Source organism: Zea mays, chromosome 8 (assembly GCF_902167145.1).
Source record: "Zea mays cultivar B73 chromosome 8, Zm-B73-REFERENCE-NAM-5.0, whole genome shotgun sequence".
NCBI lineage: Eukaryota > Viridiplantae > Streptophyta > Magnoliopsida > Poales > Poaceae > Zea > Zea mays.
In genome coordinates this window covers 100,483,055-100,501,220 of record NC_050103.1, presented here as the reverse complement: position 1 = coordinate 100,501,220, position 18,166 = coordinate 100,483,055, and positions in this window count along the sequence as shown.

Below are 18,166 nucleotides of genomic sequence, written 5' to 3'. Positions count from 1 at the left end.
AACTCCCAAGCCTTGAAGCGTCCGGGGGAAGGTGACGTTGATGCTGCTTCCCCCATCCACTAATACCTTCTTTACCCTGCTTTCTCGGATCATCGGATCGACGAGGAGCGGGTACTTGCCTAGGTGGTCAAAGTTGAGCCATTGATCCGCCCGAGTGAAGGTGATCGGGTGTTCGGACCATCGATACGGGGCGGGAGGACCAGTGGTCGCCACCAGTATCTAACGGTCGTTGAGCTTTTGTTGCCTCTTGCTTTCTTGCGACCCATGTCCGCCGAAGATGACGTTGACTTCTTCGTCGATGTGCGAGAATGCTCCGCCTCCTCCCCCCTCCTGCTGTTGGGGTTGTCGAGGTTCTCCAGGTCCTCCTCGTGGTGGGGGAGGTGGCAAAGGTTGGAAGGGTCGGCCGTTCCCCATAGAGTGCTTGAAGTCTCTGCAGTTCCGGAGGGTGTGGCGCATGTCCTTGTGGTACGGGCACTGGGCATCGAGGATGTCGTCCAGCGTACGTTCGCCTCCGCAAGGTCCTTCTCGGGCGCGAGAGGCGGGTGGTCCGGCGGCGTGGACTTCTTCACGAGGCCTCTTCTCCCAACGTTTGTCGGGTTGTTGGTTCGTGTCGCGTCGCAGTGCCGCCGGTGCAGGCTTTGCTCCTCTGATGAGGTCCTGAGCTCGTTCATCAGCGGTGATGTAGAGGTCGGCTTCCCGGAACAGCTGCTCGAAGGTAGTCGGCGCCTTCTACAGTATGGCTCGGACGAAGGCCGAGTCATTAGATCCCCGATAGAAGTCCTCGATCACTGCCGCTTCCGCGACCTCTGGGATACGATTTCTCATGGTCTGAAATCTCTTGAGGTATGACCGGAGAGTTTCATCCCCTCGGCGCTTGATGGATTTGAGGTCCCATGGCTGCGCCGGTTTGTCGGAGAGAGATTGAAAGTTGGCGGTGAAGCGTCGACTGAAGTCGCTCCAGTCGTTAATGCAGTGTCGGGGTAGGTGTCGCAGCCATTGCAGTGCATCCTGCCCGAGGACGATAGGCAAGTATGCAGTCATCACATCTTCGGTCGCCCCAGCAGCTCAGGCGGTGGTGGTGTAAACGGCCAACCAGCCTCCCGGATCCTGCTTAGGCTCGTACTTGTCGATGTTGGAGACTTTGAAGTTAGGGGGCCATTGAATGACCCTGAGACGTGGAGTGAGCACCGATACTCCGCACGTGTCGTCCTGTCGTCGATGATGATATCTGTCCTGGGGAGGGGAGTTGTTGTCGTGGTGCCTCGACCGTCCCTAGGTCGTGCCACCAGTCGAAGCCATTGCCGACTCAGTTCTGGTGGCCTGACTCTGCGCAGGGTTGCCGTGATCCTGGTCATATTCTTCTCGGCGCCAAATCTCATTCTCGTGTCATCGTTCGTGAGAGGCGTTGATGGAGCTCCGTGCGTCTCGCCGACTATTGATGGTGTGTCGTAGATCACTCGGTGGATGAGCGAGAGGTAGAAGGTGATTAGCTGCCCGAGTGAACAGCCGCCGATAGCCCTCGGCTCCGGAGTCCGGGGGAGGCCATCCTCTATCCGAGCCAATACTCCACCGACCTCACTCGGTGTGTTCATGGCTCGGGCGAAGTCGGGGTTCAGGTTTCGTCCGAAAAGTGGATTCTCTCAGCATTGTCTCGCTTCCTGCTCAGCCTGCTCTTGATCTTGCCGACAATCACGTCGTCAGGAATTCCTCCTTTCCCTGAAGACCCGCTCTTCTGGAGTTTCTCCCATCTCCGAGACCTCATCTCGTGACACGGGCTGCGCTGGGTCCCGCTCTCCGGCTTCGTGATGTTGCCGAACGTTTCGGCGTCGGTTCCTTCGTCGGCGAGATTCCCGCTGAAGAGGTTCCTCTCCTGGCGCGGTTGGTTCATCGTCGGAGATGGGAGTTGATTCCACTCTTCCTCCGGTGAAGAGGACGTCGGGGTAGAACGGAACCATTGTAGCGATTAGCTTCTTTCTGTTCTCCTTTGAGGGCGGAGGTACCAGAAGAGTAGTTTGACGATCCTTGACCTTGTTCGCCTCCTTTCTCCTAGTGATCTGTGTCCACGTCTCTGTGGGAGAAGTGGACAGCGGAGTTCTCTGGGTTGACGGACCCTCTGTTCCTGGTTTGTGGGAGGGAGTCTTTGTTCGAGGTGCCAGAGGTTGCGCTTTTTCCTGCCTCACTCCGGCTTTTCCAAAGTTTGTTGAGGAAGGCTCCCTCGGTGGATCCGCGATGCGATGTAGAGTTCCTTCTTCATCTGCCACGGATGAGATGGTTCTGAAGCAGAATGTGGACCCGGGGCGGAGGACGATCTTGTGCTAGAAAGTGATGGCCATTGAGCTAGCTTGGATTAGTGACACACTGAAAGGGAAATGTGCCCTTGGGCCATTTCTAAGTATTTTGGTGATTTAGTGCCCAACACAGGTGCCTAATTGTAAAATGGTGGACAAAGTACAAATCAAGGATAAAGGTACGTTTCTCAGACTTAGTACATTGTTTTATGGACTAATGTATTGTGTCTAAGTGCTGGAAACAGAAAAAATTGAGTTGGAGAAGAGATGGCTCGAGCAGCCAAAGTCTGCCCAGTCTGGGTGCACCGGACTGTCCGGTGGTGCACCGGACAGTGTCCGGTGCGCCAGGCTGGCTTGGGCAAAGTGGCTGCTCTCGGGACTTCGACGGCGGTGTACGGCTAAAATTCACCGGACTGTCCGGTGTGCACTGGACTGTCCGGTGGGCCGCTCACAGGCGAACTCGTCGCTCTCGGGAAACCATCAACGGCGTACGGCTAAAATTCACCGGACTGTCCGGTGTGCACCAGACTGTCCGATGAGCCAACGGTCGGCCGGGCCAACGGTCGGCCGCGCAATCTGCGCGGGACACGTGGCCGAGCCAACGGCTAGAAGAAGGCACCGGACTGTCCGGTGTGCACCGGACATGTCAAGTGCACCAATGGCTCCCAGGCTACCAACGATCGACTGCGCTGTTTATGGAAAGAAATCGGGCACCGGACATGTCCGGTTTGCACCGGACTGTCCGGTGCGCCAGTCGACAGAAGGCAAGATCAGCCTTCCAAGATTGCTCTCAACGGCTCCTAGTTGCCTTGGGGCTACAAAAGGGACCCCTAGGCGCATGGAGGAGTACACCAAGCATCTCCTAAGCATTCCTAAGCACCAAGACATCGATTCCGCGCCTTTGATTCTTTGCGATAGCAATTAGAGCTCTTGTTGAGTAGTGAACTCATTGAGTTGTGTTGTGAGCTCTCGTTGCGACTTGTGTGCGTGGTGTCGCTGTGATTTCTTGTCTTGAGTGCGTTGCTAATCTCTCCCTTGCTCCATGTTCTTTGTGAATTTCAAGTGTAAGGGCGAGAGGCTCCAAATTTGTGGAGATTCCTCGCAAACGGGATTGAGTAAAGCAAACAAAACACCGTGGTATTCAAGTGGGTCTTTGGACCGCTTGAGAGGGGTTGATTGCAACCCTCGTCCGTTGGGACGCCACAACGTGGAGTAGGCAAGCGTTGGTCTTGGCCGAACCACGGGATAACCATCGTGCCATCTCTGTGATTGATTTTTGTTGGTTATTGTGTTTTGTTGAGGATTCCTCTTTAGCCACTTGGCAATTATTGTGCTAACAATTAACCAAGTTTTGTGGCTTAAGTTTTTGAAGTGTTACAGGATCACCTATTCACCCCCCCTCTAGGTGCTCTCAATTGGTATCGGAGCCGTTCTCTTCACAAAGGGACTAACCGCCCGAAGAGATGGATCCTAAGGGGAAGGCTATCGTGATCAACGACAAAGAGAAGGAATCCTTCGTCAACGAGCCGAAGGACGACAAGCCTACCGACTCCGGCTCGGGCCATAGACGGAAGGAAGGGAAGAAGAAGAAGACGAGGCGCATCAAGGAGATCGTCTATTACGACGACAGCGATGAGTCTACTTCTTCCCAAAAGGACGACGACCACAACGACTACGAGAGAAGGAAACCGGTTAATTCGAACTTTTCTTTTGACTACTCTCGTATTCCACAAAGTTCAAATTCACATTTGCTCTCCATTCCACTCGGCAAGCCCCCACACTTTGATGGGGAGGACTACGGATTTTGGAGCCACAAAATGCGTGTCACCTATTCTCTCTCCATCCTAGTATATGGGAGATTGTAGAGAGTGGAATGCACTTTGATAATTCGGATAGTCCCATGTTCATTAATGAGCAAATACATAAGAATGCACAAGCTACTACTGTTCTTCTAGCTTCCTTGTGCAGGGATGAATACCACAAAGTGAGCGGCTTGGATAACGCCAAGCAAATATGGGACACCCTCAAGATTTCTCACGAGGGGAACGACGTCACCTTGCTCACCAAAATAGAGTTGGTGGAGGGCGAGCTTGGACGGTTCGCGATGATAAGGGGCGAGGAGCCAACTCAAACATACAACCGGCTCAAGACCCTTATCAACAAAATAAGGAGCTACGGAAGCACGCGATGGACGGACCACGACGTCGTCCGACTGATGCTAAGGTCCTTTACCGTTCTTGATCCTCATTTGGTGAATAATATTCGTGAGAATCCCAGGTACACCAAAATGTCGCCCGAAGAAGTCCTTGGAAAATTCGTTAGCGGGCGAATGATGATCAAGGAGGCGAGGTACGTGGACGACGCCTTGAATGGTCCGATCAACGAGCCGCAAACCCTTGCTCTCAAGGCAACAAGAAGCAAGGAGGCGCTACCTAGCAAGGTGGCACAAATTGAGGCAGCCGGACTTAATGATGAAGAGATGGCCCTCATCATCAAAAGATTCAAGACGGCGCTTAAGGGTCGCAAGGGACAGCCAAGCAAGACCAAAGCCAAAGGGAAGCGCTCATGCTTCAAATGCGGTAAGCTTGGTCATTTTATTGCTAACTGTCCCGACAATGATAGTGATCAGGATCAAGGGAACAAGAGGGAGAAGAAGAAAAACTATAAGAAGGCAAAGGGCGAGGCACATCTTGGCAAGGAGTGGGATTCGGATTGCTCCTCGTCCGACTCCGACAATGAAGGACTCGCCGCCACCGCCTTCAACAAGTCATCCCTCTTCCCCAACGAGCGTCACACATGCCTCATGGCAAGGGAGAAGAAGGTATGTACTCGAGACTCTACTTATGCTTCTTCAAGTGAAGACGAATCTAGTGATGAGGAAATAGATTACTCTAGCTTGTTCAAGGGATTGGATAGAAATAAAATTGATAAAATCAATGAATTGATTGATGCCTTGAATGAAAAGGATAGGCTTTTAGAAAAGCAAGAGGATTTGTTGTATGATGAACATGACAAATTTGTAGAGGCACAAAAATCCTATGCTTTAGAAGTTAAAAGAAATGAAATGCTCTCTTATGAACTATCTACGTGTCATGAAACCATTTCTACTTTACAAAGTGTTAACAATGATTTAAATGCTAAATTAGAAGTAGCAAATAAATCTAATTCTTGTGTAGAACATGTTATGATTTGCACTAGGTGTAAGGATTTTGATATTGATGCCTGTAATGGACACCTAGTTTCAATTTCGAGATTAAATGATGAAGTAGCTAGTCTTAATGCCCAACTTAAGATTAGCAAAAGTGATTTCGATAAGCTAAAATTTGCAAGGGATTCCTACACGATTGGTAGACACCCCTCAATTAAGGATGGACTTGGCTTCAAGAGGGAAGCCAAGGACTTAACAAGCCATAAGGCTCCCATCTCCGCCAAGGAGAAAGGGAAGGCCCCTATGGCAAGTAGTACTAAAAAGAACCATGCTTTTATGTACAATGATAGAAGACAGTCTCATAGGAATTGTAATGCTTTTGACTCGCATGCCTATGACTCTTATGCTATGTTTGTCCCCAGCTCTTCCTATATGCATGGTAGAAATATGCCTAGGAAAAATATTCATCATGTGCCTAGGAAAAATATTCATCATGTTCCTAGAAAAGTTATGAATGGTCCCTCTACAATTTATCATGCTTTAAATGCTTCCTTTGCTATTTGTAGAAAGGATAGGAAGATAGTTGCTAGGAAATTAGGGGCAAAATGCAAGGGCGATAAAACTTGCATTTGGGTCCCTAAGGAAATTGTGACTAACCTTGTAGGACCCAACAAGAGTTGGGTACCTAAGACCCAAGCCTAAATTTGCCTTGCAGGTTTATGCATCCGGGGGTTCAAGCTGGATTATCGACAGCGGATGCACAAACCATATGACGGGGGAGAAGAAGATGTTCACCTCCTACGTCAAGAATAAGGATTCCCAAGATTCAATCATATTCGGTGATGGGAACCAAGGCAAGGTGAAAGGTTTAGGCAAGATTGCAATATCAAATGAGCATTCTATCTCTAATGTGTTTTTAGTGGAGAGTCTTGGATATAATTTACTATCTGTTAGTCAATTATGTAATATGGGATATAACTGTTTATTTACAAATGTAGATGTGTCTGTCTTTAGAAGATGTGATGGTTCACTAGCTTTTAAGGGTGTACTAGACGGCAAACTTTACTTAGTTGATTTTGCAAAAGAAGAGGTCGGTCTAGATGCATGCTTAATGGGTAAGACTTGCATGGGCTGGTTGTGGCATCGCCGCTTAGCACATGTGGGGATGAAGAACCTCCACAAGCTTCTAAAGGGAGAACACGTGATAGGTCTAACCAATGTTCATTTCGAAAAAGATAGACCTTGTGCAGCTTGTCAAGCAGGTAAACAAGTGGGAGGAGCACATCACAGCAAGAATGTGATGACCACGTCAAGACCTCTGGAGCTGCTACATATGGACCTCTTCGGACCCGTCGCCTATCTGAGCATAGGAGGAAGTAAGTATGGTCTAGTTATTGTTGATGACTTTTCCCGCTTCACTTGGGTGTTCTTTTTGCAGGATAAGTCTGAAACCCAAGGGACCCTCAAGCGCTTCCTAAGGAGAGCTCAAAATGAGTTTGAGCTCAAGGTGAAGAAGATAAGGAGCGACAACGGGTCCGAATTCAAGAATCTTCAAGTGGAGGAGTTCCTTGAGGAGGAGGGGATCAAGCACGAGTTCTCCGCTCCCTACACACCTCAGCAAAATGGTGTGGTAGAGAGGAAGAACAAGACGCTCATAGATATGGCGAGGACTATGCTTGGAGAGTTCAAGACCCCCGAGTGCTTTTGGTCGGAAGCCGTGAACACGGCTTGCCACGCCATCAACAGGATCTACCTTCACCGCCTCCTCAAGAAGACTTCATATGAGCTGCTAACTGGTAACAAACCCAATGTATCGTACTTTCGTGTATTTGGGAGTAAATGCTACATTCTAGTGAAGAAGGGTAGGAATTCCAAATTTGCTCCCAAAGCCGTAGAAGGGTTTTTATTAGGTTATGATTCAAATACAAAGGCGTATAGGGTCTTCAACAAATCATCGGGTTTGGTTGAAGTCTCTAGCGACGTTGTATTTGATGAGACTAATGGCTCTCCAAGAGAGCAAGTTGTTGATCTTGATGATGTAGATGAAGAAGACGTTCCAACGGCCGCGATACGCACCATGGCGATTGGAGATGTACGGCCTCAGGAACATTTGGAGCAAGATCAACCATCTTCCTCAACTATGGTGCATCCCCCAACCCAAGATGACGAACAGGTACCTCAAGTGGAGGCGCATGATCAAGGGGGAGCACAGGATGTTCAAGTTGAAGAGGAAGAAGCACCTCAGGCACCTCCAACCCAAGTTCGAGCGACGATTCAAAGGGATCATCCCGTCGACCAGATATTGGGTGATATTAGCAAGGGAGTAACTACTCGTTCAAGATTAGTAAATTTTTGTGAGCATTACTCTTTTGTCTCTTCTATTGAGCCTTTCAGGGTAGAAGAGGCCTTGCTAGATCCGGACTGGGTGTTGGCCATGCAGGAGGAACTCAACAATTTCAAGCGCAATGAAGTTTGGACACTGGTGCCTCGCCCCAAGCAAAATGTTGTGGGAACCAAGTGGGTGTTCCGCAACAAACAGGACGAGCATGGGGTGGTGACAAGGAACAAGGCTCGGCTTGTGGCAAAAGGTTATGCCCAAGTCGCAGGTTTGGACTTTGAGGAGACATTCGCTCCTGTGGCTAGGCTAGAATCAATTCGTATCTTGCTAGCATATGCCGCTCACCATTCTTTCAGGTTGTACCAAATGGATGTGAAGAGCGCTTTCCTCAACGGGCCGATCAAAGAGGAGGTGTACGTGGAGCAACCCCCTGGCTTCGAGGATGAACAGTACCCCGACCACGTGTGTAAGCTCTCTAAGGCGCTCTATGGACTTAAGCAAGCCCCAAGAGCATGGTATGAATGCCTTAGAGACTTTTTAATTGCTAATGCTTTCAAGGTCAGGAAAGTCGATCCAACTCTTTTTACTAAGACTTGCGATGGTGATCTTTTTGTATGCCAAATTTATGTCGATGACATAATATTTGGTTCTACTAATCAAAAGTCTTGTGAAGAGTTTAGCAGGGTGATGACGCAGAAATTCGAGATGTCGATGATGGGCGAGTTGAACTACTTCCTTGGGTTCCAAGTGAAGCAACTCAAGGACGGCACCTTTATCTCCCAAACGAAGTACACGCAAGATTTGCTAAAGAGGTTTGGGATGAAGGACGCCAAGCCCGCAAAGACGCCGATGGGAACCGACGGACACACCGACCTCAACAAAGGTGGTAAGTCCGTTGATCAAAAAGCATACCGGTCCATGATAGGTTCTTTGCTTTATTTATGTGCTAGTAGACCGGATATTATGCTTAGCGTATGCATGTGTGCTAGATTTCAATCTGATCTTAAGGAGTGTCACTTAGTGGCTGTGAAGCGAATTCTTAGACATTTAGTCGCTACGCCTTGCTTCGGGATCTGGTATCCAAAGGGGTCTAACTTTGACTTGATTGGGTACTCGGATTCCGACTATGCTGGATGTAAGGTCGATAGGAAGAGTACATCAGGGACGTGCCAATTCTTAGGAAGGTCCCTGGTGTCATGGAACTCTAAGAAACAAACCTCTGTTGCCCTATCCACCGCTGAGGCTGAGTACGTTGCCGCAGGACAGTGTTGCGCGCAACTACTTTGGATGAGGCAAACCCTCCGGGACTTTGGCTACAATCTGAGCAAAGTCCCACTCCTATGTGACAATGAGAGTGCTATCCGAATAGCGGAAAATCCTGTTGAGCACAGCCGCACAAAGCACATTGACATCCGGCATCACTTTTTGAGAGACCACTAGCAAAAGGGAGATATCGAAGTGTTTCATGTTAGCACCGAGAACCAGCTAGCCGATATCTTTACCAAGCCTCTAGATGAGAAGACCTTTTGCAGGCTGCGTAGTGAGCTCAATATCTTAGATTCGTGGAACTTGGATTGAAATGTAGCATACATGTGTTTATGCCTTTGATCATGTTCATTCTGCATTTTGTTGCTTATTGTGGTGCTCAAGTTGTACAAACACTCCCTGGACCTCACAAGTCCTGTTTGCAAGTGATGCACATATTTAGGGGGGAGCTGTGCTACAACTTGACCCTTTGAGACTAACCATGTACTTGAGTTTGGTTGTTTTAGTCTCCAAGGAGAATTGAAAGGGAAAAGGTGGACTTGGACCATGCAAGACTTCCACTGCACTCCGATGAAAAGAGTAACTTTTCCAAGTTCATCTTTATACTCTTATTGCCTTTGTGTTCTTATTTGAAGGTTTTGGTGAGGCAATGGGGTTAAAGGGCCAAGATTGATCCTGTTTTGGTGCTTGATGCCAAAGGGGGAGAAAATAAAGGCCAAAGCAATAGATGGATCAGCTACCACTTGAGAAATTTTGAAAATAGTAGATTAGAGCTTTTGGTTTGTCAAAACTCTTTTATTGTCTCTTATGTCAAAAGTTGGCCTCTTGTGGGGAGAAGTGTTGATTATGGGAAAAAGGGGGAGTTTGATCAAATTTCTTTGGAAAACCTCTCTTTATGTCTCTACAAGTGGTTTTGACTTAGAGATAGGAATTTGAGTTTGATTTGCAAAAACAAACCAAGTGGTGGCATAGAGTGATCCATATATGTCAAATTTGAATCAAAATAATTTGAGTTCTTATTTGAAGTGATTTTGTACTTGTTCTACTTGCTTTATGTTGTGTTGGCATAAATCACCAAAAAGGGGGAGATTGAAAGGGAAATGTGCCCTTGGGCCATTTCTAAGTATTTTGGTGATTTAGTGCCCAACACAGGTGCCTAATTGTAAAATGGTGGACAAAGTACAAATCAAGGATAAAGGTATGTTTCTCAGACTTAGTACATTGTTTTATGGACTAATGTATTGTGTCTAAGTGCTGGAAACAGAAAAAATCGAGTTGGAGAAGAGATGGCTCGAGCAGCCAAAGTCTGCCCAGTCTGGGTGCACCGGACAGTGTCCGCTGCGCCAGGCTGGCTTGGGCAAAGTGGCTGCTCTCGGGACTTCGACGGCGGTGTACGGCTAAAATTCACCGGACTGTCCGGTGTGCACCGGACTGTCCGGTGGGCCGCTCACAGGCGAACTCGTCGCTCTCGGGAAACCATCAACGGCGTACGGCTAAAATTCACCGGACTGTCCGGTGTGCACCAGACTGTCTGGTGAGCCAACGGTCGGCCGGGCCAACGGTCGGCCGCGCAATCTGCGCGGGACACGTGGCCGAGCCAACGGCTAGAAGAAGGCACCAGACTGTCCGGTGTGCACCGGACATGTCAAGTGCACCAACGGCTCCCAGGCTGCCAACGGTCGACTGCGCTATTTATGGAAAGAAATCGGGCACCGGACATGTCTGGTGCGCTAGTCGACAGAAGGCAAGATCAGCCTTCCAAGATTGCTCTCAACGGCTCCTAGCTGCCTTGGGGCTATAAAAGGGACCCCTAGGAGCATGGAGGAGTACACCAAGCATCTCCTAAGCATTCCTAAGCACCAAGACATCGATTCCGCGCCTTTGATTCTTTGCGATAGCAATTAGAGCTCTTGTTGAGTAGTGAACTCATTGAGTTGTGTTGTGAGCTCTCGTTGCGACTTGTGTGCGTGGTGTCGCTGTGATTTCTTGTCTTGAGTGCGTTGCTAATCTCTCCCTTGCTCCGTGTTCTTTGTGAATTTCAAGTGTAAGGGCGAGAGGCTCCAAATTTGTGAAGATTCCTCGCAAACGGGATTGAGTAAAGCAAACAAAACACCGTGGTATTCAAGTGGGTCTTTGGACCGCTTGAGAGGGGTTGATTGCAACCCTCGTCCGTTGGGACGCCACAACATGGAGTAGGCAAGCGTTGGTCTTGGCCGAACCACGGGATAACCACCGTGCCATCTCTGTGATTGATCTTTGTTGGTTATTGTGTTTTGTTGAGGATTCCTCTTTAGCCACTTGGCAATTATTGTGCTAACAATTAACCAAGTTTTGTGGCTTAAGTTTTTGAAGTGTTACAGGATCACCTATTCACCCCCCCCTCTAGGTGCTCTCACACACCCCCTACCTGGCGCGCTAGCTGTCGGTGTTTTGGGTCTGACCGCACACCCAGGGTTGCCCCTTGAGGTGCTTTTTGGAGTAGGACAGTGTTACCGACTGTAGCTCGACGGTTTACGCTGGATGCACGAGAGACAATGGACAATTTTGTACAGGTTCGGGCCACTTTGAGATGCGTAATACCCTACGTCCTGGCGTGAATACTTTGTGTGGTGGGTTGCAAGGAAGTTCTCCAGTATCGAGGATGTTAGAGAACTGGGTGGATGGCTAAGTAGTGAGATATATTTTTGAAGGGATGCCCCCTAGGCCTTATATATTCGACCGTGGGGCAGTACATGTGGATATGATAACAATGTGAGCCTAAATAATAGTGAACCGACTGAGCCTATCTTCCTATAATTCCGCCGACCTATCTCTGCTCTGTTCCGATGTATGAGGCCCCTGCGTGGGAAGGTCAGATCTTTGTTGCGGTTGTCGTTCATACTCATCGGACCGTCTGGGCCTGCGTCAATCCAGTCTTGTGTCGACCCACTTTAACGGACGTGCCTCCCCAGGCCCACGAAGGGATGACCTTGCGAATCATTGGGCCCGCAGGCCTTTCGCGAGGTCTTTTAGCCTTCTAGTGGACCCTGGGGATATCTGTCCCCCACACACTGGGATTCTGTAAATAATTAATTATGGGTGTTCTCCAATCACTTGCATCGGCTTCATTATCAACCGAATCAATTAGAAGAACTTTCCTGGCAACTCCGGACAGTCCGAAGTTTTCACTCGAACGGTCCGTGACCTAGTGGATTGGCCCTGCACAGGTTATCAGATTTTTAGTGTTGTGAAATCTCCCTCGCTTTATCCGATAACCTGATGCATCTTGTGCCAAATTGTTAGCCCTATGATTCTCAACTCTAGAGATGTGCCGAATACTGAATTCGTCAAAAGAATGAATTATGTCCCAATACTTTTCAAGGTAACTATTTAAAGTACCATCAAAACATTGATATTCTTCTAATAACTGTTGGACAACTAGCTAAGAATCACCAAATGCTTTTACATGTTTTATTCCCATACAATTTAAAAGTTCCAAGCCGAACAAAAGGGCCTCATATTCGGCTTGATTGTTAGTGCAATAAGTTTTCAATCGGCTAGAGAAGTCGAAGGAGACATTACTTGGTGAAACAATCATGATGCCAATTCCTTGTCCTTCATCGCAAACCAATCCATCAAAATATAAAATCCAAGGAGTAATAGTGAGATATGATATGTCTAATTTATGAGTATCATCAATCCGATGTTCTATAATAAAATCTACTACGACCTGGCCTCTCATAGATTTTAATGGTTCATAGGCCAAGTCATATTCTATGAGTGCATAAGTCCACTTACCAATTCTACCACTCATAATTGGGTTAAGTAACATGTATTTGATTACATCGGCTTGACCAGAAACAGTGCAATGACTAGACAGTAAATAACATCTACACTTGGTGCATGTATAAAACAAGCACAAGCATAACTTCTCAATAAAAGTGTACCTCGTTTCAGCATCCACCAACCTCCGACTTAAATATGTCACCACATGCTCCTTTCCTCCAGTTTCTTGTGTCAGAACAACCCCAATAACCTTATCTTCAGCTGCAATGTATAATCGAAATGGTACTCCTACTTGTGGTGCTTTTAATATAGGAGCCAAAGACAAGTATTTTCTGATGAGATCAAATGCTTCCTGTTGTTCTGCTCCCCAAGTGAATTCGGTATCATTCTTAAGCCGAAGGATAGGGGTGAAGGCATCAATCTTCCTGGCTAGGTTAGAAATAAACCTTCGTAAATAATTTACCTTGCCGAGAAACTTCTGCACTTCAACCTTACAGGTCGGAGGTCCCATATTCCGAATAGACTTGATTCGGTCAGGGTCTATCTCTATACCATGTTCATGGATGATAAATCCTAAAAACTTACCAGCCGACACTCCAAAAGCACATTTACGTGGGTTCATTTTCAAACCATACCAACGCATTTTATCAAAGGCTTTGCGCAAATCAGCTATATGAGAACTAAACTCAGCCTATTTTACTACAATATCATCAATGTAGACTTCCACAGTGTTTCCCAACAGCTCGTGAAAGATCAAATTCATAGCCCTCTAATAAGTAGCACCAGCATTTTTCAGACCAAATGTCATGGCAACCCACTCAAACAAACCAATGAAGCCTGGACATATAAAGTCCATTTTAGACGCATCTTCTTTGGCCATGACAATCTGATTATATCCGGCATTACCATCAAGAAAGCTAATAATTCTATTCCCTGACACATTATTGATTAATGTGTTGGCTACGGGCATGAGATATTCATCCTTAGGAGTTGCTCTATTTAAATTACGAAAATCAATGCGTACTCTGAGATTACCTGACTCCTTCTCCACCGACACAATATTAGATACTCATTTTGCGTATCTGCAAGGTCTAATAAACTTAGCTTCTAGCAGCCGGTGAATTTCGTCCTTGATTCGTGGGAGAAGGTCTGGACGAAATGTTCTAGCTTTCTGCTTGAAAGGTCTGAAACCGGACTTAATGGGCAGCCGATGCTCTACGATCCCACGGCTTAATCCTAGCATTTCAGTGTAATTCCAAGCAAAGAAATCCAATTATTCTCTTAATAGACCAACCATTTCATTTCTAGGATCGGTCTCCAGGGTCTTCTTCACAAAAGTTGGTCTTGGAGTTTTACCATCTCCTATGTCAACTTCCTCTAAAGGATCGACCGATGTAAACCCCTGTCCTAATGATATCTCTGAATTCCTCTATCATGTCCCCCACAGAGGAATTAGATGATCTTTGTGTGATGGTGGACTCTCTGGTCTCGAGGACCGGATCATCCATGGTACTAACTTTACGCGATGGTAGATGTTTGGTCTTAAAGACTGAACTATTTTGTGAAAGATCAGACCGTCCGGCCTTAGGGACCAGACCATCCATGACCAGAGACTCACGTATTTTGTTTGTATTCATTATTTAAACTCTATTTAGGATTTAGCCAATTCTCCATCGGCTCTAGCATTACAGGAATGAAACCCTTCTTATCTATACTTATGAACTGATAATCAGAAAAGTCTACCCCTATGAGACACGTAGCAGTCTCATAGGTCCAAAGTACAGAAGCATCAGCCACAACAATACAGGCTGATGCATCAGCATGCACTTGTTCTACATTGTCGCCTACCCATTGTATTAGCATTTGATGCAGCGTAGAAGGTATACATTGATTAGCATGAATCCAATCCCTGCCTAAAATTAGACTGTAATTTCCTTCTACATCAGCAACGAAGAATGCAGCAACAAGGGTCTTAGTCCTGATGGTTAATTCAACAGACGTGACTCCCCTGGCTTTGATCGAACTATCAGTCCCAACGCTGCTGAGGGTCATGTTGGTCTTGACCAGTTCGTCATCTTGTTTACCTAATTTTCTGTACAATGAATAAGGAATTAGATTTATAGCCCCCCCGTCTACCAACATTTTAGCAATCGGTATCCCATCAATGTGGCTGCGGACGAAGAGCGGCTTCAAATGATTTACCTATTCTTTTGGTTTAGTGAAGGTGGCTTCTTTAGGACCAAAATCAAATTGGGCAACGACAGGTTCATCGTCGCCGATAATAGTACAATCGACGGAAAATGTAATAACATTTACATCCATACCTGGGTGCTCTGGAGAAGCTTCGTAGTCAACCAGGTCTTCTCCCAGTAGGTCGTCCTCCTCCATTGGTGTCGGCACGTCGTCGGAGGCATCCTGGTGTGGTGTGGACGGTCCGGACTTAGGGGTCGGACGGTCCGCGCCTGGTGCAGATGGTTCGGCCTTTTTGGCCGTGCTGTCTGTCATATCTGCAGAGTGCTGCACAAGTATTGTTTTATTTTCTATTTTGTGGCCATTTGCTTTTCCTCAACGGCCTTTGGTCTCGATTTCTTTTGCGGTGGCGGGTATTGTGGATGTGTGTCATTGAATATCTTTTTTGCCCCCTTCTCTTGGCTCTCCTTCGCTCTTAGGCGCTGTAATTTTCGCTTTTAGGATCGTGTCAATCCTGACGGGCACCACCGAGGCACGGAATATTTTGGATCGACTGTTTTGGTGGTAGTCATATCCTCTTTTTTGGTTGTGTTGGCCGATTCACCAAAAATCATCGGCCCTTCATTATTTTCCTCTATGATGACATCTGCAGTACCTATTTTGATGATGTCTTTTTTTGTCGTTCTTTTGGTCGCTGCAGGTATATGCCCCCCTGCCAGATTGGTCGGCCTTTGAGGTCGAGTAGTTCGGCAATCTTGTTGGTCCTGTGCCCGGTGACCGGATTGAGCGGCGCTCAATCGGTCTTGTACTGGAGGTACCAACCTATTGAATATAGATGTTTGGGGTGCCCCCAAGCGGGATACTGTGGCATCCCAAATGGATATGGTGGCATGCCCCGCATTTGATTTGGGTCGTATGGTGGAGGTATGTATGTGTATGGATATGGCATAGGTGGATATGGAGGTGGAGGTGTCCATGTAGGTATGTTAGGACTTAATTGGACAGTATGACCTTCCATTTCTTTCGATTGGTAAGGTGGTCCAATCGGTTTTACCTGATGTTGCTCACGAATGGGCGAGTGAGGTCACTTCGCTGGCCGGTCACTAGGGCCGGCCTTCTTTTTCACATATTTAGACAATAATTGATCGAAAGTTGGGCCGGATTTGACCAACCGACCAGCTGCCTTGAACGTATTAGTTTTCCACGTACCTATCTCTGGTCGTCGTGGTTTGAAGGTACCGGTCGTTGCGAGTCTTGAGTATAGCCGGACCGTCCGATGGAATTTGCTGAACCGTCCGGTGTGGTCCCGTATCGTCCGCGCCTGTGCATCGGACCGTCCGAGATACGCAGCATGGGCTCCTGCTCCTGTCCCTTGGTCTGCGCTTGCCCCCAGTGCCGGAGGCTGTGATGGTCACCTTAAGAGTCTCCCCTCCATCAGGAGTCTTCTCGGCCACCACTTTCCTGCAAGAAGTCCTATGATTCCCATCGGCCTCTCTTGCGTTGCCGATGATGATTTCTTTGCCTTTTTTCTTATCGGCCGCGCTGGGCCGAATTAGGACCTTTTTGCCCTCGAAGTTGATCATGTTCATTAGAAAGGGCTCCGTGTCTACCTGCATTTCCTGAAATTTCAATCGTCCTTCGTTAATGGCCGATTGAATCTGCCGAGGGAATACATTACAATCATTAGTGGCATGAGAAAATGAGTTATGCCACTTACAGTATGCACGACGTTTTAGTTTGTCGGCGGATGGAACAATATGATTTATTTTAATGTTGCCATTTTTGAGTAATTCATCGCCAACATTAAATGTAAACTTAACTTCCTCTTGCCTTTTCTTTTGAACCGGCTGCAAGGAGGAACAAGCCAAAGATTTGGCCTGTTTTGGCCAAACCATTTCAGCAGCATATACTTCTGTTTATTCGTCATCCGAGCTACTTTGATCACACTCTACTATATGGACATTATGACGAATGGTTTTGGCAGTCTCTTTGCTTCGGCTCTCACAGGCCAAAGCTCTCTGGTGTAATTGTGCTAGCGTGAAAATTGGATGCCTTCTAATCTTTCCTTTAAGGGCCCGTTTGGCAAAGCTCCAGCTCCTCCTTCTTTAGCTCCAGATCCTGATCCTCCTGAGGAGCTGATCCTCCTGATTCTCCTAGAGAATCAGAATCATTTTTCAAACCATTTGGCAAGTAAACTAATTCTTGTCTGCTGAGAGTTGGTGGTCTGTGGCGATTGTCTATTTTACCCTTTGCAGTTCAACTTTGTTACAAACTAATAAGTAGGATGCATATACCGAAAAAATTATAAAACAATAACATATAAAATATTCACATCATAGTAGTGCATAAAATGGTCTCAAATGTTTAATCCATAAATTGCATAAAACTAGCACGACACAATATCCAAAATATGACACGAACCACCTTTTCTAATCACCTCGACTCCCAAAAGTACCTTCGATACATCATCACGGAACCTATTCATGTTCCTACTACTCGACCCTGTGGTGGATGTATCTGATGCATTCTGAGGGACATGTCACCTACAACGGGATGGAATAGTAGGGATATAATCTAGGTCTCGATCACATCTCTGAAAATCCTCATCCAATGCACTATTCTCACAGATGAAATTGTGGAGACACATTGTAGCAACAACAATCATTTTTTGTTTGTCCATAGGATAAGTTGGCATCTTTAGAAGAATTCTCCATTTCATCTTCTGTACACCAAATGTGCGTTCAACAACATTCCGTAGACTTGAGTGTAAATGATTGAAGAGCTCTTGCTCACCATTAGGTGGAGGACCATTTCTCCATTCCGGAACATGATATCGTTGTCCTTTGTACGGGGCCAAGTACCCATCCCTATTTGGATATCCAGCATCAACAACATAGTACTTTCCTGTAACATACAATTATACTTTAGTTAGAACCTTGAAAAATATGTGGACAAAAAGTAGACCAATTTTTTGACATTTGTTTACCTAGAGGGGGTGTGGAAATAAATCTTCATCAGCTTCAAGCGCATGGTACAACACAGTAGTATCATGCATGGAGCCAGGTTGTCCAATAGATGCATATATAAAGCGCATATCAAAATCAACAACTCCCATCACATTTTGAGTAGGTTTACCAGACCTTCCCATGAACCTGATCAAGTCTTTCTTTG